General features: G+C 42.1%; 1 long non-coding RNA gene and 1 pseudogene across 1 annotated transcript in view; both read right to left on the reverse strand.

Moving 5' to 3' along the window:
* The window catches only part of LOC107519746, a 58,416-nt gene extending 35,460 nt beyond the window's left edge, over positions 1–22,956 (reverse strand). The window contains exon 1 of the long non-coding RNA XR_004954248.1: positions 22,837–22,956. This is a non-coding gene — a long non-coding RNA (uncharacterized LOC107519746). The remainder of the gene's footprint in view (positions 1–22,836) is intronic.
* LOC118611899 lies at positions 18,718–18,836 on the reverse strand (annotated as a pseudogene).
* Positions 22,957–24,690: the final 1,734 nt, after the last annotated feature.

The following is a 24,690-nucleotide window of genomic DNA, read 5'->3' on the forward strand; positions in this document are numbered from 1 at the left end:
TAAGTAACTATTGCTGAGAAGATGGTTTGTCCAGAAGTCTTTCGACAAACTACATTTTAAAAAAGATGAATCACTTAAGTTTTACACTTAACTTTAATTTTGAACCTGGTTCAAAGCTTTGTGCATAGGTACTGTTTATTTTGTATTCACCCCAGAAAGAGCAGAACCTAGCCCATTGCCTGGCAGAGTACAGGATCTCAAAGTCATAGCTTTTGAGTAAGAAAAAACATCAATCAATCAGTTGATCAATCATCAGATGTTTACTGAATGTTTACAATGAGGCAGATGAGAAATACATAGCTGCTTTATTACTCTATTGTAAATTCTAAGAGAATAGTTACCCAGTCCAACTGGTTCAGCTCTACCTCCATAGATCTACAGTATCTAAAACAGTTTCTGGTATAATCTAGGTGCTCAAATATGGGTGGAGTGAATGACTCTTCTACCAAGTACTATAATCATAGAACAGACAAAGTAAATGTACAATACACCTGAGAACCACTTAACCCCAATCTGGAGGCCTTGGAGATGCAGAGGCGGGCAAGGCTTCCAGTGGAGATGGGCTTCATAGAGGAGATGAGAATCAGCTACCATGATAACAGGAGCAGATTTTGAGGAAGAGGAAAAGAAGCCGGGCGGCTTTCTCAAAGGGGAACGGCAGGTGCCAACACAGAGAACTGGGTGCAAGAAGGATGTGGATGGAGAGAGGTGTACAGCGATAGGGCTGCTCCACAGGGCTCCTTGTGGGGGGCTGTCTCACTGATGAAGATTGTACTCTCTTCTGTCATGGATGGGTCGATGGGATCAGTCATTTAGCTTCTCTCATTCGCAGCAGTTCTGTGATGCCCCTGATGCAAAGCTTATCACAGAGGGACCTGCATATGACAGTGTCTCTCAGATTTTTGAAACATGAAGATTGCCATTTAAAATCGTTAAATTGTATTCTGTCTCTCAGACTTATATTTGCTTTTATCATTGTAGCAGAGTGTCTCTCTCTCTCTCTCTCTTTTTTTTTACCCTCATGGAAATCACTTCAAATGTCTCTATCAGTATCCCTATAAGCATCTACCAGAACCTTAAACATTGTCCCACCCAAAGACCCTGGAGAAAAGGGAAAGCTTGGTCCACATGAATGCAGGTGAAGCAGGCAGAGAGCAAGTTCTAAAAAGCTGCATCCCCGACCATTCTGTAGCTCTGGGGGAGGAAATTATGCTTTCATTATGTATTTATCAATTTACTTAAAAGTTATGGGTGTTCTCCGGACAGCCTATTGCTAGAGACACAGAATACTGCAGCAAGTATATGGAGGCACATGCTTAACCGCCTACCATTGAAATAGAGGCAGTTAAACTCGAATGTCCTGGGTTTCATATGACTCGACGCAGATTTAAGTTTTTGAGATGCAGAATCTAATACCAAATAAAGTCCGCGTATTTCAGTTGCAGGACAGAATCGGGCTGCCCTGGAGGAAGTGGACACTGCCATCGACGGCCCCCCGGAAGGAGGCGGAAACACAACCAGAGCCCCGGGCATTCTGAAGGGGGCTCGAAGCTCCACTATGCGGGGGTGAAGAAAGACACTTCCATCTCTCTGGGCTTCACGGCCTTCGGGGCCTCAGTCCCTGAGAGCAGACATGCTCGGGATACTGTGGATGGAAGGAGGCGAGTTGTCCCATCGTTTGAGCCCCAAACAGCTGCCATGGCGAGGCGAGGCGAGGCTCCTGTCTGGGTCAGGGGACAGGCTGTCAGCCTGCACTGTGATTAGGAGTGCAGACTCTGCAGTCAGACGGCCTGAATTCCAATTCTGACTCTATCCTTTGCTAGTTGGGGAAGTGACTTCCCCTTTTGGCTTCACTTTTTTCACATGTAACACAGTAATAGCGCCTGCCTACATGATGAGGGGCTACCGAGGTAATACATGTAAATCCCCTTTACTGAACTCTATTTCTTTTATTTTCTCTATAGCACATATCACGTTATAATCTATAATTTTTCATGCTGATTATTTTTATCCTCTTTTTCTCCCCACAGGAATGTAAACTCCACAAATGCAGGGGTTTTCAACTGATCAGTAATATGGAATTTTTTGCATTGTTCATAGCACAGTGCTTGGCCCACGAAAGGTAATTAATACGTGTTTCTTGACTGAATAAAGCACTTATAAGAATGCTCAGTAAATGTAGGTGGTTATCATCATTATTCCTTATTCTCTTCTGTTACCTGCCATGTCCAGTAAAGTCTTGTACATTTGAGCCTGGTCTCTAGTGTGCCGTGGGCCATAACGAACAAGCTACTTCATGGCTTTGAGAGCCAGTGGCCCTGTATTCCATGGTGGTACAGGCCTGCCTGACCGTGGAAGAAGCACTGGAAATCATGGGAGCTCCATTATGGAATTTAGTTCTGGTTTATAAAGCAGCAAAGTCTGGACATTTGTCGTATATACGGTAAGAGGGGGAAAAAATAAAGCTAATACTATTTTGTTTTTTTCTGTCAGTGATGTAGAGCTTATCCCAATAGCATAAAATGAGATAAGATTTACACTTAGTGATTGTCTCTTTGTGGCAGACTTTCTTTCACACTTGAGATAACAAGATAATAAAATAATGATAATAATAACAACAACAAAAGTAGCTGATATTTACTGAGCACTCTTCTAAGCCCTTCATATGCATTATCACATCTAACCCCACAAGCCGGATTTAGTGAGTTTAGATGAGCAAACTGAGGCCCAGGGAGGTGCAGTGATGTGCCCACTACCCCTTAGCAAGAAAGCCACGGGAAGAGACAGCATACCATGTGTCTGTGACTCACACACGCGGTATTATCCTGACTCTAAATCTGTGCAGGCTGGTGATGACAGGGGAAAGGCAGGTAAACCAGTATTCACGGAACGTGCTATCGGAGGCAGGGAAAGGGGCCCTGTGTTGGGGAAACTGAACATGCCTAAGCAACTAGGAGGTTTCCTAGAAGTGATGACATTTCCTAGTCAGCAGGAGGGAAGAGACAGTATTTCACAGGCCAAGAGTGTGCACACGGGAAGGAGAGAACGGGCCACAGGCAAACACCATGGGGAAGATGCTGCTGCTTCAGGGGATGCTGAAATGGACAGCTGGCCTACACTGAAGTCTACGGTGCCTAAACTTCCGTGTGCATAAAAAGCACCTTTGAAGCAATTGAAAAACGCGCCTGCGGTGGCGCCTCAGGTCTAGGACAGAGCGCAGGAGCCTGCGCGTAGCAGGCTCTGCCAGGGCTGCCGCTGCTGTCTCACGGATCCCATTTTGGGAAATGTGGCTATTTACGGCTCTTAAGAGGGACAAAAATAAGGTGGCCGTATCCCTCTTTTATGAAATTCCTGTCGTGGGGCTTGAAGGATGGCCTAGAACAGGAGAGCTCAGGCAGGGGAGCTTTTAGAAGGCTGACAAAATGACCCAGGTGGGTCAGGCAGGTGCCTGAGCCCGGGCAGGCTGAGGAGGTAGGGGGTTTCCTGGAAGCGAGCAGCAAGGTACAGGCAGCGTTCCTTGACCCTTGGCTGGGGCAACAGGAGCATGAAGGTCTAGTACCTGCTTGAGGGAATCTCCGTGTCGATAACAGGAATGAAATACCCTGAACCAAAATGAGGCTGACATGCAGGCGGAGTCTGGTTCAAGCAGAGATATTCCGAGAAGCACTGCTGTTGAACTTTCATGGCATTTTAGCTTTCGAGTAACATTCTGGGTTATCTCAGAGTCACAGATACCCTCGACTAACTCAGCAGTAGGCAGTGTCGAAGGTGTGACACCGTGTCATTTCGAGGGATGCCGTGGGTTGTATTTATTTATTTAACATCTACAGAGAACATTCTGTGGTAGGAAGGAACAGTGAAGGGGCAAAAATGGCTTAGATTCGGCATGCCCTTTGGTGTGGGAATGATGGAACAGAATAACAGAATTAATGGTACAACCATGTTCTAGGAGAGGCCCAGGTCAAAGTCTGCAGGTGTTCAGAGGAAGGAGGGATGATCGTCCAAGAGGCAGTGGGCCTTGGAAGAGGGTCCTGGTTACACATGCACAAATTAGGTGGGAAAGAGATTTGAGACTGAGAAAATATCTTGAGAGCATGACTAGAGATAGCCAAATGAGGACGGAAAACAAAGGGCACAGGAGCTCACGTAAACTGAGGCTTGGGGTTCATAAATGGGTGAAGGATTGGAAACAGTCAACAAACTATGTTTACTGGGCACTGACCATGTGCTAGGAGTGCCCTTAGTACCTTGAATGCATTGACTTTGAATCTTGCAGTCACCCTTAGTGGGGGCTCCCAAGCCTGCCAGACAAAGGGGTGAAGGGCCTTGAATATTAGGCGAATGAGTAGGGGTTTATTCCTCAGGCTGGGGATCTCAAACTGCTCTGCGATGCCTTCGTGTTCCCTGGAGGTGCCTTGGAGGTGCTCTGGGGCACAAGGAAGGGGATCCAAGGGGCAGAGGCCCCACTCCTGAAGTCAAAACTAGAGATGATCTACTCTCATCTGTTTTTATTTTCTAGGCTTCTAAGTAAGGCTTTGCTTGAAGAAAATACTATTTTATTTTTTAAGTTTGCAAATTATTTGGAGATGTGGCACGTTGTGATAAAAGTTGAATTTATAAACGCAAGATTAATTTAGAAGTATGTGTAGAATGACATAAAGAGGAAAATCATCATAAAGGTTGTTTAATTTGTCCTGGTGACAGATAATGAGCCCAGTGCAGGGCAATGGCAGTGGTTATGGGGAGTTGGGGAGGTTGAGTAGGGGGAATGGATGGATCTAGAGCTAAGGCATAGGGGGGCTCCAGGTGAGGGGAGGAACTCAGGTGCGGCTATAGTCAGGTCCTGTCTCACACGCTCGCTATCTTCCCTCTGTGCAGAGGAGTCAGCTTCCTCACTGGGAAGGACTCTGCGCTTCCTCTACCCTTAGCACAGCATTTCGAATGAAGTAAGACTTTAATAAAGCCGTACTGATTTAATTTGACTATCCCATGACATCATCTCAAGTTCAAGTTTTAGACAAAGTGGAGACAGAAGGTGCCTTTGCTTTCCACTTGCAATAGATGGAGAGAATGAGATAAGCTTCCAGACAACTCTGGGGCATAAATCCACAAGGCAGAGTGATGCAGCAGAGAAAGGATTTCGCAGGTAGAAAGACCCAGTTTCAAACTTTGAAAAAGTTTTCATAACTGTTCAGCATCTGTTTTTGCATTTTTAAAATAAGGGAAGTTAATATAGCTCTTTCTAAAATGTGATAATACATTGTGATAATTTATGTAATGCTCAGAATACTGCTTGGGAACTCAGTAAACACTCCGCCAAAAACACTCCGCCAATATTAGCATTCCCATCCCCCCACCCCTCAGACCATGTTAAAAAAACAGTTCCCTCCCATACCCCTAGGTATGACACATTCAAAGTCATAGAGTGTTACATCTTTAAGGAGTGTTTGTAAGTCTATTAGGTAAATTAATGAAACGTCCATGATATTCTCTAAAGTGGGTGGGTGCAAAGGTGATAAAATCCACTTGGCGATAAAATCCTCTGTAGTGGGAAAAGGTAAAACCTTCGATTAAAGACGAGGTGACCCCACCACAGGCATGACATTATATTACAGGTGCCATGTAGGGTCAGACATCTCAGAGAACCGAGGTCATTTTATAAAGTGCTTAGTCTTTTTTTTTTTTTTCCTAAGCATTTAGGATTATCACTATACTTCAGATGTGACTTTTTCTTCATTTTTTTTGAAGAAAGGTGTATATACATGTATAACTTGATTCTATAAGAAAAAATAAGTTCAGCTTCTTGATTTAAAAACAATAATTGTGAAGCACTTGGAGGCGAAGTCAAATACTGAAGATTTAATATCAGTGCCATTTGTAATTTGCATAGAACACAAAGGTAATCAATCTTGCATTGTTTTAGGTTCAATGAGTACACAGTGGTTAATGACTTAGCCTGGATAATCCTTTTCCAGTGTTATTTTCAATTCCAAAGTGCCTGCTAAATAGCACTGGATTTCTCTAGTATGACAATGGCACACTGCCCACGTAGGGAGGTTCTGCTTCTGGGGATGAGAGGGATGGTTCAGGGGCAGGGAGCATCTGGGGTATCACCAGGTGTTCCATGAGAACGGTGAGGAGGCAGGCATCTCCTGAGAGGTTTGTATTTTGGGTTTCTTCAGGCACGATTAAGGCCTGGCACCAACCCAGAAGGAGGGTAGGTAGGATATGAACATATCCTTCTTATGGCTTGTTGAAGTTGGCTTCTATTGGCTCGCAAAATTCAGTTGCTACACAGACATTTTGGGAGCTGGTGGTTGAACTGTTTGTAGATTGCAATAGGACATGGTGGGAATGGTTACACTAGGAAATAGACAAACTCTACAGTAAGCGGCCAGGAAAGAAAAGAAACCCGATTCTGCCTAGGCACATACCCTCAGGACCAGAGATAATCTTGAGGGGTGTCTGTTTTCGGTGAGCTGTTTCCAAATGACTAGAAGAGTCTGGACCTTCCTGTGCATGAGCCTCATCTTTTGATTTCTCTTGACTCTTGAAAACAGAAGAAACAGCCCTTCCTCCTTCTACATCTTACTTAGGGGGAATGGAACCTGCATCATCAGGTCCTGCTTCCCCACGAAGTGCAGGTACGTTCTGCGATGGCCATTTTGATGAGTGATTTCTACATCTTGACAGATTTTCTCAGTATATGATCTACCTCTGAAGAGCAATAACATCCCAGATGGCGTCTTCAATGAGGTATCTGAATGGCCGTTAATTCTGAATCAGTGTGAGTACTCAGAGTGAGTTGTGTGTGTTTGCTGAGCGCGTCTGTGGGTGTTCCCGATAGCAAGCTTGCACATTTTAAAGAGGAATGATTCGGAGATTCTTTGAGAAAGCAGCTGCAGGGTAGAAAACAGCAGGATGGGAATGGTAGAATGATGAACTTGAGCGATCTTGTGTGCACAGTATCCATTTAACTCCAAAAGCAGGAACAGGGGAATCGTTATTCATTCATTCACTTATTCATTTTTTTCTGTCCAACAAATATTTTGAGCATTAATGGCACTGTGTCATGTGCTGAGCAGAGAAGAGTGAGAAACACACGGGTAGTTGCTGCCCCTAGAAAGTCACCCAATAGGAAAGCCAGTTTTCGAACTAATTATTACACACATAATTACTGAATTTCAACTGTAACGGGTGCTCCAGGGGAGAACTAGGGGATGCAGCAAGAAAAACGGGATTCCCACCTAGGCCCAAGTGATCAGATAGGGTTTCCTGGAGCAGTGATATTTAGTAGTGATTTAAAGGAAGAGGAGTTGGCCAGATGAAGAGAGAAGGAAAAGAAGCATGGGTCAAATGCTATGTTTTTGAAACTGAAAGATTCTGGGTACGTTTGGGTTGGGGAGAGAGCAGATGTGGCTGGTAGGTAGTGAGGGGAGTGGAGAGGTTGTGGGAAGGAGCTACCGTAATACACAGGGGGCGACGCTGTGCATTCTGGTAGATACTTTCTGACGGGGCGTTTACCTTAAATTCAAATAACTAGGAGAGTCGTAGTAAGGGCTTTATTTTTAAAAGACATCTTGGGCTACTGGGGAAAACTGGAAAGAAGGAGGACAGAAAGGTGAGTAGATCCCTCTTAGCCATGCATTCGCCAATTTCTACATATTCCTGATGTCTCTGTAGCCTAGCCCGACTCGGCTATCCTAAAACATTCTGTGAGGGAGCGATGCACACAGCGTGAGCACTGACCGGATGACAGAGGAACATGACATTTTATAAAAAGAACTTCTAATGGTTTACCAACTCCTGATTTCTTTTTTCCTTTAAGCTGTGTGACACGGAGATGCAAATTTTCAGTGCCTTCCAGACTGTCCCCTACCTTGTTTCTGTTATGCGTTTGGAGGAATCAGTTATACAGTTCTTAGCAAAGGGACTTAGCCTTGCTTTCTTTCTCATATGCTGCTTCACTTATAATATTTCACTTGTGGTTATTCATGGAGAGAAGCAGAGCCTGCTTACAGAGGAGACAAGTAAGTCTTAGTGGCCCACGCAGTGCATGTAATGCATTCGACAGTCCTACTTCGACATTAAACTCAGGGCATCTAAAGATGAAAAGGCTCTTCCCTGTCCTCCAGGAACTCGCTGTCTGATGGCCCATTTGATAATCCAAGAAGCAATGATATAAACACATGATAAAGGGAAAAACAAGGTCTAGGAGAGGAAGAGGAGGAAACCAGTAACTAGGTCTTTATCTTTTTTTGGAAGAACTGATGCCTGTGCTGAAGCTCAATTCTTGAGTAAGAGTTAACTGAAAAAGCAGTGAGAGATTGAGGGAGGGGACCAGCCCAGCATAACCAAAGGCCTGAAGGTATTAGCCTTCTGACACCCAGGTCTCTGCGGCAGCACTCGGTCAATGCATTTAACTGTGTGTCTTTACATTTGTTCCCTCCCCCCCCCCCGGGGAGTGTCAGTTTCAGAAGAGGAGGACACCACTTTCTCTAAGGGTGTACTCTGAGGCAGGAGGTGTGGTAGAAACAGCAATTTGTAGACCTTACAGAACTCGATTTGGTGCCCACCTCCCCCATTAGTGGTGCGACTTTGGGCGAAGCACTTTAACCGCTTGGCTTCAGTTTTCTCACCTGGGAAGTTTGGTGGTAGGGTTTATGAGTGTTCGCTCACATGAGGTTCTCTAAGCAAGGGACCAACGGCAAGACACTCAATGGATGTTGAAATGGACTGAGGTTATTTGGTGATCCGCGATCTAACTGACACTTATGTTCGCATACTTTTCCTTTGTTTCTGGTTGTGGAAGCACTGTCTTAGATTGAAAGCAACTTTGTAAGTGATTTAAGCATCAAAACCAACCTTGAGGCAGTTCCTTTATCTGTAAAATGGAGAGCTCTGTTTCGGTGCCTTCAACCTTTGAAACCTGAAGACTCTGATTCACAGACAATCCTAGTTCCTGGAGCCAAATGCTATTCCTTACAGCAGAAAGGTGAATCCATGCAGTCAGGGGTCAAGAGATATTCATTTGCCAGGTTATTATTAACTTTCTGTTGGGACCTTCAGTGTAACATGGGTAATTTCCAATTTTGCTATGTCTCATTTTGATTTCTATTTTCAGTGAAATGAAACTTAAAAAAAAAAATCCTCATTCTAAATATTAGATATTGACAGTAATTGTTTACAAAAAGGGGTTTTTAGGTCACTCCACTAATTGGTTTTGCATAACTGATTTGGGGATATGTTTATCAACTTGAATTCTGACAGTTGCACCCAGAATACAAATTTATTTCACTGTATCCAGGAATTAGCAATTTTATGGTATACCATTATTATATGTACAACTCAAAAAGAAAAATTTCTGGCAATTAAACTATCACCCAATGGCTTCTTATCACTCTGTTTTTCTAAATTCATTGGAATAGCTCCTTTAGACTTATTTAGGCATAGATTTTTGTGACATGTAACTCTTGTGTATTTATTTTAGAGTATAAAATAAACTTGTTAAGGTATTAATAAAACTTCATATTCAAAGTAAAAATCATTATTAAAATGGGGATATTTCCCTCCTTAGCTATTGATCCTTGTTCCACAACTTTTAATACAAATGGACAGGCAATGATAACTACATCAAGACCGAAAGCATTCTGATTTCAGAGAAATTAAAATGTGGAAGAAAAAAAAGTCAATGATGTCTGAGAACTGTTGAAAAACAGTAAAAATGTAGTATAAGATGTGCCCAAGATTCATCAATTGGTCTGGGTCTTATTTTGATCACCAGGAACCTGAATAATTATACAATGATGAGCCAGGAACCACATTTTCAACTCCAGGATCTATATTTTACATTATGAAGTTAGAAAAGGTCCATCATGACAGTTTTATTGCTCTTGTTAAAATTCCATTCTGGACCCCAAACTCTACAACATCACTTAATGCTGATCAAATTGCCCCTTGGTGATATGCCCAGTGCCACACGACTCTTCCAAGAAAATGGGAACATTCATTTGGCAATAACAGTAACTTCGAGAGTCCATATGATACAAAAGAAAAAATTTTTCCCCCCTCTGATTTTATATTTTCTCTCATCAATTTTCCCCTTCTATTTCACCTTGAAAATTGCTGCACAAATCTCTGGTGGACCTATGTGTGTTAGAAAGACTTTTTACTTACTTTCAGCTCCTACCATGTATACATCCCATTATGCACCTGACATGCTGGATAAATGAAATGACCCGCAGAAGAGGGCTTCTAGGATCAGCCTGAGCATCATGTGGCAGCCCCTAAAACCACAGCATTACCAAACTAAAACATGACCCTGTGTCTCCCTAGTGAGTTATCCACTGGTTTCTTACTAGCAAGCTAACTATAGTTATTGTAGCTTATTTATCTATTCTTTCATATATTCAGCAAAAATTTATGGACCAGACTCTTTACAGTTACCTGGAATACAGTGACATAAAGAAAAAAATTCCTGCCTTCTATGAGTTCAGAGTCTAGCAACACGACATATAAGATAATTGAAAAAGTCAAAGCACTGCTTTAAGTGCTAACCTGAAGGTAAGTGTAGGGTATTACAGAGTGGTGAAGGGGCTTGGGATACTCAGTTAAGAGTAAAAAGGGAAGGCAGTCAGTCTTCAGATAGGAAAAGTAATATAAAATGAAAGAATATACATTAGGTTAAAAATGTTACAGAGATCCATGTATGTATCGGCCAGTTTCCTTCAATGGTGGGATCTTAATAACTATTCTGTGTTATCAAAACCAAGAAATTGATATTGGCACAATAAAATAATCAGTCTATAGATCTGACTCAAAATTCATCGATGTTTGCATGCACTCATCTCGTCTTTGTACATAAGGAATACATCTTAAAGCTTGAGCTAAAATGTGCAGCAATTTGCAGAGCATATGGGAAGAAGGAAAGTTCATAATTCCAACAAAAGTTTCCTTCCTTGACCAATATACTTGTTAGTCTCCTTCTATGTCCAAGGAGCCAAGGTGACCTCACTACAAAGGGTAGCACTGAGACAGGAGACAGACAAACCTAGAGCGACCCCTCCCAACCTCCACCTGGGTGACGTGTTACAGTCAGGAACTGAGACAGCCTATTGAGCATTGTCAATGCCGTCTAGCATCGTTTGTTACATAACATGTCACTGGTGTCAGCTGACACTGGGTTTCTATTTGAATTTTGATGAAAATGAAAATATGGTACAGTGCAAAGATGCTCGGGCCTCGGGTTCAGACCAACCAGGATCTGGATCCTAACCACCACTTACCAGCTCTGTAACCCTGAGCAAATCACCTTAGCTGAATGGCAGCCTCTTCATCTGTGAAACGGTCATGCAAATAGCACCTCCCTGGAAGAAGGTAAGGCTTTGTGCACAATACCTGGCCATTAGTATGTGTTCAATAAATGGGGAATGTGATTCGACTTACCACTAACATTCTTCCAGGACTTTCACATCTATGTCCTAATCATATGGCCCAATGTTTACTTTTATTTCTTTTAAATTATAGAGTGTTTGAGAGTTTGGAAAATGCTTCCACACATATTTCTTGTTTGTTCTTCTCAACAGTCTTGTAAGACACCTAAGGAAGACTTGCCTGAGGTTACACAGAGAGTAAGTGGTAGGGCCAGATCTAATCTCTGGTCTAATGATTTCAGATTTTGTGTTCTTCCTGCTGTACCGCGCCATCTCCCAGGTGCCAACAGGGTTGTCAAGATTTTTCAGAGGGAGAGAGATGAAGCTCTGGATAATTTAGGGGCTAAAGAAAAAAGCTTTCAAGTTTATAACACGGCCAAACCTGGAGTGTGAGTTTGACCCTTCAGAGAAGCACCCAGGAGCATTTGACAGTGACGTTGAGTTTTGTTTTGTTTCCTGCAGCATAGAGAAGATATTTTTATCCTTTCTCCTGTTCTCCGCCAAGTCATCTGTTTGATCACCCATTAACTGAGGATATATAGTGTGTTTCTCTTTTCTGCTCTAACCCAGAGCGCTACAGTGAAAAGGTACCTAGATAATCCATCACTTTTAGTTTCTTTTGAGAACCTGTTGCAATCTGGGGTAAACATCTTGCCAAACGTTATTGGGCAGAGGACAAAACAGGGAACACACATAATTATTTCTCCTCATTACAGACCAGAAGCTACATGAGAATGGGATATAAACCATCTCCAGTGAACATATCTTGTCAGGTAGCTGCTCTCCACTGCTCCTGATGCAGAAATACCCAGAAACATAGCTGGTCCACCATCATCATTAGCCTCCACCCTGCTGGTCTTCACTCATAAAAGTGTGGTCTTTGCCTCATAGAGTTGGTTCCAATTGGAGCCTGGTAGGGAATGTGCTCTGGTATGAGGGGATGTTGTGGGATGCGGGCTGGGGAGGCAGGTGGACTGGAGAGGAATCCTGAATTCTCCATTGCCAGCCTGACCCTAGGCGAGCTTTCATAATCCCTTAGGCTCCTTTGTAATTCTCACTTATATAACGTGGGTTCCAATAATTCCTTTAAGTGTTAATGTGAGAATTCAATAAGGTGATGTATGTTAAATGCCTAAAATAACAGTCTGGCATATAATAGGTGCTCAATAAATGTCAGCCTCAACTCTTTTTTTCCTGTGATGTGACTATTCCCTATAGGCAAGCTGTAAAATATATATACCTATTACATCTTAAACACCGAATGCAATCTTGCTTGATTACCTATTTAACCCATTTTTGAGTCTCTCATGGCCCCGGTCCTCTTGGTAATGAGGTTCAAACTCTGCCTGCTGAGACCTAGGCTGCTATCTTGGGAGGGCACTAGGAGCCTCTGCCTTGTTACTGTGCCCTAAGCATTTGCTCCTGCCCTCCGCAAAATGGATGGGAGCAATTCTCCAGCTAATCTGGCAGTTACATGGAACAGCGCTTCCCCAATCACAAGGCTGTGGAGATTAAACTGGTCATTACTACATGCAGGTTTCCCAAAGTGTTTGCTTGTCTATATCCAACACTGATTGAGTGGCTAAAATTTTGAGTGGCCTTTGAGCCAGATTTAAATCGTGGCAGCTGTGGATAAATATTGGGACTGGAGATACATTATCAGTAATGGCATGGTTCTCGGCCATGCAGAATGGGAAATGTCAGTTAGGGCTGTAGACCTTGGAATGTAGACCTGTTCTTCCTCTGGCTAAGCCCTTCGACCTTCCATACTGAGCATGGGCATCTTCCTCGGCAAGCCTCCCCTAATTCCCTTTCCTCAACCCATGCTAGATTAATCACTCCAGATCTGTACACTGATGGCATCCACAGGGCGCTCCATACCCTCTGACAATTCTTGATGAATCTATGAGTTGTTTGCTTCCACCAGTTGGAGACTAATTGGGGATTCTGACCCTCAGTGCCTATGCTAGTATCTGTCACAGAGCAGGTGTTCATTGATGATTGGGGGGAGGGAGAAGGGAAGGAAGAAAGAGACTTCTGTTAAAGTCCCCATAATTTCTCCTTTAAGAGCAGGCTTCTGCTTTGTTCTGCTCAGTGACACAGAATTACACCACCACCTACTCCTACCAGTCTCTGTGCCCCACACAGTCTATTCCCCATCGCCTCCTATGAGGGAAGCCGCTTAACTCCTTCAGAGGGACAGTGGATCAGGACCCTTCCCTTCCAATAATTTTCTTCCTGGGATCCTTCCCATGTTTCTTGGTTAGAATTAGATTTGGCTGCATACAAGAGGGAATCACAACAGTGGCTTAACCCAAGATAGAGCCTTATTTCTCCCCCAAATGAAAGAAGTGTGGAGATTGAGGGGTGGGTAGGAGGGTCCAAAATGTTAAGGTGCCTCATTCCTTTGGGTCCAAGGACCCAGGGTCCTATCTTTCTGCTCTATCTTTCTTCAAGGTCACTTTACTGGCACTGCAGCTCGCAAGGACGGATTTCAGGATGGAAGGAGGAGGGAAGGCAAGGGAGCACACTGGAGGCGTCCCCAGCTGAGTATAAATCTATCTATGTCACTTCCGCATACACCTCTTTAGCCAGAATGTAAGCAGATGGCAGCGTTTGTCTAAAAGGGAGGTTGAGACGCATAGCCCTTTTCTTTTGCCCAAGAAGGCAATGTGCCCTGCCGAAAAACTAGGGTTCAGAAAGCATTTGCCTTGAGATGGGCAACTAGCAATCCCGGATAAGGAGAAAAGAAAAACGATGAACGTGAAGGGGGTGCACTTCCTCTAGAAAGACCCAGCCCCCTGAACGCCATTTCTCCTGACGAGCACAATCCAGATGTGTATCTCAGAGAGAGGGAAAAGTCAGAAAAATGGCACCTCCTTCTCAGCTTCATGGAAGCGGCCCAAGGAAGCCAACCAGTGGGAAAGAAGCAAATATGTATATTAATTCCCTACTTGCCCCAGGCACCAGCACATATTTTATCTTTTTAAATTCTTGCAACATCCCCAGGATGTAATTATTATTACTTTGATTTTGTATTTGGAGACTCGAGTTCAGAGAGGTTAAGTAACTTGCTCAAGGCTGCAGAGCTAGTAAGGGATGAAGTTGAAATTCAAACTAAATCCCCTTATAAGCAATTCCTCTTCTCCATTTAACAGTAACTCTTTACGCAAAAGTAAAAGAGGGAGGACAAGGCATGACAGCATCTTCAATACAAAGAACAAAATGCCCTTGGATTTTGGTTTCAGCATTTGGTGTAGAATATTAAATGTTCATAGTTCCTTTCATGTACAGACATTTGTCTGACAGACAACATTTTCTGCATACATGAATTCTGAAAATATATTACATCTCAACCAAGATGCTCTATATTGGTGGTGGAAGGGAGAGAGGACAGGTGAGTGCAAAACTTCTAAGTCTGAGTGTGAGTGGCCCGCTGGCCACTGAACTCAGGAGGATTTTTCCTGTGTCAAAGCAATGCTGATGCTGATCGGTGTGCGAGTCGGTACCCACTTGGCTTTTAGAATACACGCGCAGTTAAGGGAAAGAGCATTAGAGCTGCAGGAGGAAGCTGTCGGTGCAGTCCCTTCAGGATCAAAGGGAACATGGAGGTCACTGTGGCTAGCCTCCTGCAGATGGCATAACGCTCCATAACATCTCTCCATGGGTCATCATCCAGCCTTTGGAAGAAGACTTTAAGACAGAGGGCTTGCTGTTTTCTAAGGCAAGGCATTCCATCAATGCACATCTCCTTTTAAAATAAAGTCGAAATCCCAACTCCTGAGTTTAAAAAACAATTATTTTTGAGGGTCTTCTATGCGCTGTGCTTTTATATAAATTATCTTCAATAACCCTAACATTGTTTCTACAAGCCTATGAGGGAGATAGAGATCATCCCTTTTATTTTGCAAGAGTTAAGAGCATAGGGCTGCAGGACTCTGCAGAAACCACACAGCTAAGGTGATCAGTCAGGACATCTGGCTTCGAAGTAAATGTTCTTTCATTGTATCATCACTGCATGTTTGTGCTGGCTCTTGGTTCTTGTTCTTAGCCTTTAGTCCACTGCTTCTGGCTGGATGGATGTCAATGGTACCATCATCTCTTCCACAATTTGCAGACCAATTATCATTAGATAGATCTTTCTAGGATACAGGTCAACCTTTTCAGTGGTTTCCCTAACCATGGCTCCCAAAACTGAAGATAGTCTGCTGGCTGTGGTCAGGATGGGATGGGGTTTTGCACTCCTTGCACTTGAAGACACACATGTCCTTTCTGCTGAGCTTGTTCTTCAGTTGACTTCAGTAAGAAATGCTCTGGAGCAGCTAGGTCAAGTTAACCCATCCAGTTGTGGACTCAACTGACAAAAACAAGTTAAATGCCCAAACCCTGTTTGCCTCGAGCTCGACCTCATGCAATTGATACTGAACACTCAGGACTTTACATGCAATCAATCTATCTATCTATCATCTATCTATCATCATCTATCTATGCATGCTCATCCTTTGAAACTCCTGCCGCCCTGTCTGTAAGATGGTTCCTTTCCAGGAAGTAATATGGCATACAGGAAGAGCACTAGAGTTGATGTCCAGTTATCTATGCTATGTAACCACATCTACACTTAGTAGTTTAAAATAACAATAATCATTTATTTTGTTTCTGCATCTGCCATTTGGGCAGGGCACAGGTGGGGCAGTTTATCTGTGTTCCCTGCGCCTTCAGTGGGGCACATTCAACCAGGGATTCGAGAACTCACTTGCTTGCTCACATGGCTGGCAAATCAATGCTGTTCACTGAGAGCCCAGCTGGGACTGTGGGTCAGGGCCAAGAGCTCTGGTTTCTTTCAACATATGTCTCTCCATGAGCTTCTTTCGCTTTGTCACTGAATGGTGGCTAGGTTTCAAGAGTGACTGTCCCAAAGAAAACAGACAGAAGCTGCACGGTGTTTCCTAACCACGCCTGGGATTTTGAACAGCTTCACTTCCACTATACTCCAGTGATCCACCTGTCACTAAGCTCAACTCAGATTCAAGGGGTGGGGACGCAGACCCCGTCCATCGATAAAAGGTGTGTCACAAGATTTGTGGCCCACAGACCCACCTCAGAAGGTGGTCAGCTCTAACATGTGCTTTTGTGTGATCTGGAACAAGTTACTTGACTACCCTAAACTCGTCTTTCCCTTTCCGTGGTGAGAAAGAGAGTCGAATCTTGAAAGGGGATATTGCGATGCGTGCCACCAGCTCTTCTCAGACAAGCAGGTTGGCTTCTTCCTTTCCACGCAGCTTCCCGCTATTATTCCATTCATGTTCTCTGAATAAATCAGTTCATCTGAGAGAATCAGTTCAATCCGCTCCAGCTTCTCTCACATTTTTAATAAAACTTTCAGGGAGGTCAGAGCACTGGGGCACACCATTCGAGGCCTCTCCTCAGGCTGGCAACCAATACTCTCCAGCAGCAGTTCCTCAAGTCACTAGGCATCCTCGTTCGCCTCTTGGAATCTGTGTGGTCTTCTGAATTACTCTTCCAAGTGTGTCATACTGCAGGAAGTGGTATGAATGAATGACCAAACAAACAAGTGGAGCCTATTTGGATACGCAAATCCACTATCAGTTTTTATGACAAGGCATTCAAATCGCAATTCCAAGATGTGTGTTAAGAATTTATTTTCTGGTAGTCAAATTATGCAAATTTAGCTGGAAATATTTTCCAGAGAAAAAGCCCTGAAAATCCTGACAGACATAACTTTTTTTTAAAACGAAAAGTTTATACTGGAATTTGTTCTAACAGCACGATTTGCTCCAAGCCAACTTTACATCAGGCCACCTAGTATTTATCCCAGTGGAAGTGATTACCATGGAGAATGCTCTCAATAAAATATTTGCAAAAAGATCCACTTTCCTCTGTGTGTTCATATCTTGACATCATATCATTTGATTCCAGGAGTACTCAGAGTGGTTAGAAGTCTTCAAGGAATTATTTTATATATTTGAATAAAACTATTAATTATTGCATTCTATTGTGAAGGCATGAACCAGGGAAAAGATAAAAGCATCTTTTAAATTTAATGCCCCAATTAATTAATTTTTACTTACAAAATTGGAGCATTTGCCAAGGCTTCTGAAAGCATTATAAAAGATTGATGTCATAAAGATAAGAATTTAACTGGGTCAAGCCCAACCTTCAGATTATTCTTAATTAGGAATGAATCTCTCTATAATTTCTTTAAAATTGACTTAGAATAACATGCGACACACTAAATTATTAATGTAATTCAAGAGATACGTGATTTGAAAATGGGCTGCCCCTTTTTGCTGATTTCACCTAAGGTGCCGATTCTGTTCTGATTCACTCTGCGTGTGGTTGTTTATTTTCCAAGTTCAGAAGAATGTCGTCTTTGATTATAAATGGTGCCCAGGACATGTATCCCCCTTCGTGCTTACTCTCAGTATTGAATGTAAAATATTGGCCTGGAAAGAAAAACATGTGCTTGTGTCAGAAGAGGCATCATTACAAAAAGGTCACATTTGAAACATGTTCAGTGAGTCAGCGTGGAACTTATGGGCTCTCTGCTAAAGTTTCCAAGAATCAGAAAGGTTGGGCCCTCCAGGCAACCCCAGACGTTGCCGAGGAAGGTAGCCTTCATCAGGTGAAAGGGTAAGAACACGTTTGAGAGATTTAATGTATATCATGTTACAATGTCATGGGTGAATCTGATACAGTTACATTAGGAATACAAGCACACTGAGAATATGTACCGTTCTATTCCATTTATATGAAGTTGAATAACAGGTAAAACTAGGCTATGATGGTAAATTTAAAAATAGTGGTAACCTATGGGGTGAATATTACTGAGAAGAAGCATAAAGAAACTTTCTGGATCGATGGAAATGTTTTGTGTCTTGATCTGGATGGTGGTTAAACACATGAGCATTCATGCACACTGCTTTAGTAAGCTTCCCATGCAATCCTCATATTTCATAAAAGAAGAAACTTGCTAAAAGGTATTTTGAAGGAGTGACCCATGAACCAAGAACTCCATACTTCCCAGAGGCATAGATGGACTTGCCGGAATGATCAGTGGGTTCCAAGGAGCCTCTATTCAGAACCAGTATGTAAAAGTCAGGTATGGAGTTATGAAACCTTTTACTCAGCACTTGCCATGAGTCTTTGTGTATACAATCTCTCTTTTTCTAAAATTTATTTTATTTTAGGCGAAGCAACCCTTGGTTGACCTCACAGACTGCGAGGACCTTGTCAGCTTACAATCCCTTATTTTTTTTATTTTTTACACCTATAGCACCTGGTCTTCCTAGGTGGTCTTCCATCCAAGTACTAACCAGGCCTGACCCTGCTTAGCTTCCGAGATCAGATGGGATCGGGCTTGTTCAGGATGGCTACACAATCTCTTTTAATTCTCCCAACTATGACGTGAGATTGATATTAATATTATCCTATATTCAAGAGATGCTAACTGAAATTAAGTCAGCACTCTGTGGTCAGAACCAGAGAGGGCGTAGTCACTAAGATGTGGTTGATGACTTAGCCCAGAGTTTTAGCCTCTTCGCTTCCCCAAGCAAGTGAAGCTCACTGTGTTCCAATCTTTCAGCAGGGAGGGTCCACAGTAGGACAGCTCTCAGACTAAAGGGGACCTGTTCTGAGCCTTGAGATAAGTGTGGGATTCAAATGGCTAACGCAGACACGAGGGTGAGAAGCAGCAGCTGAATAGATACCTCTCGATCAATTCTGTAGGAGATATGCTTCAAGAATGACTGGATATTCAAGGGAAAGAATGAATAATAAACACGGATGGGGAGGCAGGGGCAAACTGGAGAGGGTCTTGAATGTCCTTACCAGACTGGCCCTTCCTTCTAGGTTATAGGGAATTAATGAAGGTTACTGAGCAAGAGCCATAAAAGATGACATGAGGGACTAAGGGAGGTCACTCTGAGGGCGACATTAAGAATGAATTGATGAACCTTTGCCTTTGAAAACTAACTCTTGCCTTTTCTTTCCACTAGGATTTCATCTCCCTATTTTTCTTTATCTCTCTCTTCCATTTTCAGCTTCTGAGCCAGACTTTTTTTCAACAATGTGGTTAGCTTGATCTTTTGAGAGCAAAAGTTTGTATGGCTTGACTAAATCCTACTTTACAGAAAGCACATTTAGACTATGGATTGAATTGAAGTATGCACATCACATATAATTTGATTCCATTCATTTCTCTTTATCTCACTTATTTATTTGTTTTTTGTTATGGAGTCTTAAGATTATCTGTTATTATACTTGGATATGTAGGTAGGTGCGGTTAGCCCATTTTGCAACATATAAATGAGTTTAGTCATTTGTTTCATTATAAAATGGCAAATATCTGAAAGAGGTAATGGAAAACTGACTTCGATTTGGAGTTAGCTAGGGCACATTTAATTTTGCCAAAGCTAAGGTCAGATTTAGAATCTCTTACATTGCTGAATTATAATGCTGCACCTAAAGAGTGTGACAGGCCACCCAGAGCTAGGGTAGAAGAGAAAGCACATCTGTCTCGGAAAGAATTACCTCCTACACTAAAATAGTGACCTATGCAAAATTCCTAATTGTAAAATCTGACCTTATGAATCACATGGCATCATGGCCACTGGCAACATAAGCTCTTGCCTATGCCTGCCTCTATTTGAATATCTGTTGTTTTTTTGGCTTACTTTCTCACAGAAATAAATTTCAGCTTTGTCTGCACCAATTTTCTGATATTGGGTGCGAATGAAATTCTTGTTCCATTATAAACTGGGTAGAGGCGGACTTCAGCATGCACACATTTCTCCTTTGCTTTGTTTTCATGCAAACTCTTCATTTCTGGAAACCACTCTTATAAACAACACAGAAACAATTACATGACTAAGCATGATCCAAATGTTTATTTCTAATGACCACCTTCCTCCAGGCTGACGTAAGGATAACGGTAGCTCTTGTCCCATCAGAATGGTTTACTGAGCCCACCATCTATCAGACATAAGGTTTGTGGCAAGATAGTAAATAAATACCTTTGAATACTGTGCTGGATACTTTGCACATTTTCTTATGTAGTTAGCCAGCACCTTTGGGTAATTTCTACTTTAAAATGGAAGAAAATGAGGCTCAGACACTTGACTGACCTATGCAAGGACGCCAGGGTAGTCGAGGTGGGTAATGTAGTGTGCAGGATAGGAAAAGAGAATCAGGTGCTGGCAGAAATGAAGAACTGTGAGACAGTGGTAAAAACTCAGAAGGCAGCAACCAGATCCTAACAAACGCCAACACAGGAGCCAAGATGACAGGGAAAAAAGGCAATAAGCTGAGTCCACTAGAGAAATCTGAACATGGAAAATAGTAACAACTTCAGAAATAACCATAATCACTACTTCCAGGACATCCGTGTCAGGGGTCAGTCAACCAATGTACTAAGTTTGGGGTGCTATAAGGAACAAAGCAGATTTACTCTCTGCCCTTTGGAGACTCTAGCCTCAGGGGAAAACAGTGCTGCAAAATGGCCATTAGTTAGTAAATTTTAAACACTTAATGGTGCCTTTGAGACAGCTCACAAGGAAACAAAAGTCTGTGGCAATACGCCTGCCGGTAAAAACTCTGGGTGGGACCAGGGGCAGCAACCTCTTGTCTCCTGGTATTTTCCTCAACCCATTGTGGACTTGTCCAGACTCATATTAGCTCCCACTTTTATGCAGGAAAAGTTTACCTTCAGGTGCCAATTAAGCATCTGTCTCTAAATATGCACGGGCTGTGACGTTTGACCTCTGTTCCTTGGAAACTAACTTTTGCCAAGTCTCTAGTTTCAATATGCAAGACTCAGCTTCGCAGCTGGTGAGTAGCTGAGCTAAAACTGAAATTCCATTCTTCAGAAGCCACGTCTACCCTGAGCATCCGTTAGAACATGGAGCAGGAAAAAAATGTACATTCGCCCACCTATCTCAGCTCCAGATACTTCGCAAATGACGGCTTTATCCTGTCCAAGTGTCTACCTTATAGGTTTTGTATATAACTTATTTCTTTTAATGAATAAACGAAACCGAGGAAATCATGATAATGGAAACATTTCTGCATCTGAGACAAATAGGCAGTTTGGTGAACTTGGCTCCAAAGGGCTGAAATGGAATAGCTGTTCAACCACAATTAATCCCTTCTGCCCCTCCCTAGAGGAGAAGTTCAGCTTTTGACTCAGGAGAGTCATTGAGCTTTGGGAGTCTCCCAAAGTGCTTTAGACTGATATTGTAGCATTTGTCATTTCAATAAGCCCTGGAAGTTTTGCTTTGACACTGGACATTGAAGACCCTAAAGCCTCTAATTGGAAAGAAATATTTCTAAAATCATACATGGTCCTTAAACTTTGGTCATGTGTTGCATGTTATCAATGTGGACTTTAGAAGCCGAAGGAACAACATGCGCAGAGGGATAAGCAGTTAGCGAATTCAAGATAGAGTCTGGCTTTGGTTCTTCAGGCAAAGAGAGTTATTTGTGCATCATAGAGATCAGAAGGGAATCCGACTTCAGAATGACCTGTGTTCAAATCTCTGCACTGAACCTTATTAGTCAGACGTGCAACTTGATGTCTCCAAGGCTCATAAGACATAAAATGCGGATAATGATACAGATACTGTGACATTGCCTGCATTGAATAATTAGAGTTAGAACAAAGGAACACATGTTAGGGAAGTAATTCCACACCCTGACTTTTTCAGAGTTAGTTCTGATATCTACTAATTGCTCACATTCACCATCTGTGTATCCTCCTAGCTGAGAAGTCTACTGGCTTAGAGCTAGAATCTATTGGACAGGTAAGATTCTTTTCTAGAGATCTTTTTCAGATGCTATTCACATTCTCCCAATAAGTACCTTAGGAACGCATGCAAGAAACATCAAAAATGGGCACTTGGTGAGGAGTCAAGACACATAATTTCAAATCCCAGCGCTATCACTTGGTGCACTATGTCTGACCATGTGGGTCTCAGTTTCATGGAAACCAAATGGGTGGCAGTGGGAGAAGCAGGGTATGGTCCAAAGAAATCTCAAGAGTTTTCTCAGTTTTACTTTCGTTAGTTGAAAAAACACAACCCTCGGCCATTTATTTCTTTAGGAGACTGATTCTCGGCATGTACGTCAATCCAGTAAAATAATGAATAAATTAAATCATCAATCAATAATAAATAAATAACTATCCCAGACTGATGCACAAGGCGCTATTTTTTCACAAAGAAGAAATTGTTATCTTGGTGTATTGGCACAGAGATATTTTCTGTTCCTTTTATGAAAGAATGGTTTTAAGGAGCATAAGTATATGGTCTTTGTCAAACATACACGGTTGTATTTTCATTTAAATGTAAATGCGGCAGTGAAATCTCAGGAAACATGCATGCATACTCACTCCACGGCCTTTGCAGAGATGCACCAGGAACAGAGTTTTTCAAGTGAAGTTCCTTCTTAAATTATTTTTCAAGTCTCTCAAGATCATCTTGATAATTAATTTCTTTTACATTTTAAACATCTTGTTCTTTTCCTACAAAGAGGAAGAAAGTGTCCACGTGGGTAGAAGAACCTCCACTGTCAGGGCAACATAGTGTGCTGCTAGCTGGGGGGACATTCGTGCAGCTTACATGGAGGCATAAATGTATTAGTTTGGGGATTGCTATTTTCAGAGCGAATATTACATTGTCACAAATATCACACCCTCAAGCCAAGGTGTATATTAATAGCTTCATTATTAAAATTTGGTTACTGTTTCAGAATATTAAAATTTGGTACTGTTTCATAAGTCCGTCAGTTCTGACAATTTTATAAAAGAAAACCACAAGTATTAATAAAAGTTTTCGGTTCCACAGAGCGACAACAATAACCAGATACTACAATTCTGGACGAGTCAGGAAATATTTTTAAAGCATAAGGAAATATTCCCTAATTTAAAACTTTCACCTGAGTTTTCAAGCCCTAGCCAGACAATAAATTTTTTTCATGCCCTCCTTCCCAAAATGCATCATTTCTCACTATCTACAGAAGAAAGCCCATGCTTTCTTGGTCTGACATTCAAAAGCTTCACTCTCTTGCTCTAGATGAACTTTTCGAATTGCTTTCCCAATACCCACTTCACGAACACATCCTCAAAGCCTGTTGACTAATGACATCACATTGTCTTTACTTAAAACAGCCCTCAACTGGCATGCTTCCCTTTCAGGTATTTTTCTCAAATAGATAAATTAAACTTTAGTCGGATTTTAAGCTCTTTATTCACTGTCATGCACATCGTAGGTTCTCAGTAGTGTATCTATGATTAATGAGTGAATAAAACAAATTTGTTTCTGGTCTCTATATGACAGTCATAACTTTTATATCTCCAAGTTAGCCAAAAATGTTTTAAAAATGAAAGAGTATTGAAGCTCATTAGGAAAATTTTGCCAAAAGAAAATCTGGAGAACAGGCAGGCCTGCTTTATGCCAGGAAATTGTTTTTCTTTTGAATCAAATGTACAGCTATTTATGCAGTTATTAAGCAGTCAGCTTGTTTAGAAGAGGCTGGCGGGTCCCCTTCAGGTTAAATGCCCTAGATCCTAATACATGTATCACAGACTGAACAAGATTGAACTAGACTTACAGAAGGAAACCACCAATTTTCTTTCCTAGATTGCAGAGAATCAGTCATTCCACTTTTTTTATCTCCATTCTCTCTCCAGTCTTTCTCTTCTTCGTCTCATTTACCAAGACTACACATAGCACGAAGGCAATCCTGCACACCAGATATGCCCTGGCTCCATCATAAGTATTTCAAAGTACACTATTAAAGCAAAAAGAAAATCGAACCTTATTAACAGGATTAACTTCTGAACAACAAGTCTCAAAACCCATTAGAAACAGAAGTGACAGTGTCAGCAATAAGGGCCTGAGAAATCATTTAATTAAAACTCCTTTATTTTTAAAAGCTGATAACTTATGTGTTCTGGCAGAGTAGAAATTCCATGGTGGGCCACACTCCCTTGTAGTCTGTTTGCTGAAGACTGTTTCTTAAAGTCACACACCGGATACACTATCTTGCCCTAGCAAGTTGATTTATCCTCTGAAGAAAACACATATAAGGACCATGCACCCAAAAGGAGGAAATTAATGTTGTAAACCTGTCATGAAACATTTCAAGTCAAAATAAGACCTGGTGAAACTGGAGTTCTTTACAGCGCACGATGGGAACAGTGTGTAGACCACAGGTACAAAACTTAGTCACTCAGCTCCAACTG

Source organism: Rousettus aegyptiacus, unplaced genomic scaffold, assembly GCF_014176215.1.
Source record: "Rousettus aegyptiacus isolate mRouAeg1 unplaced genomic scaffold, mRouAeg1.p scaffold_m13_p_14, whole genome shotgun sequence".
NCBI lineage: Eukaryota > Metazoa > Chordata > Mammalia > Chiroptera > Pteropodidae > Rousettus > Rousettus aegyptiacus.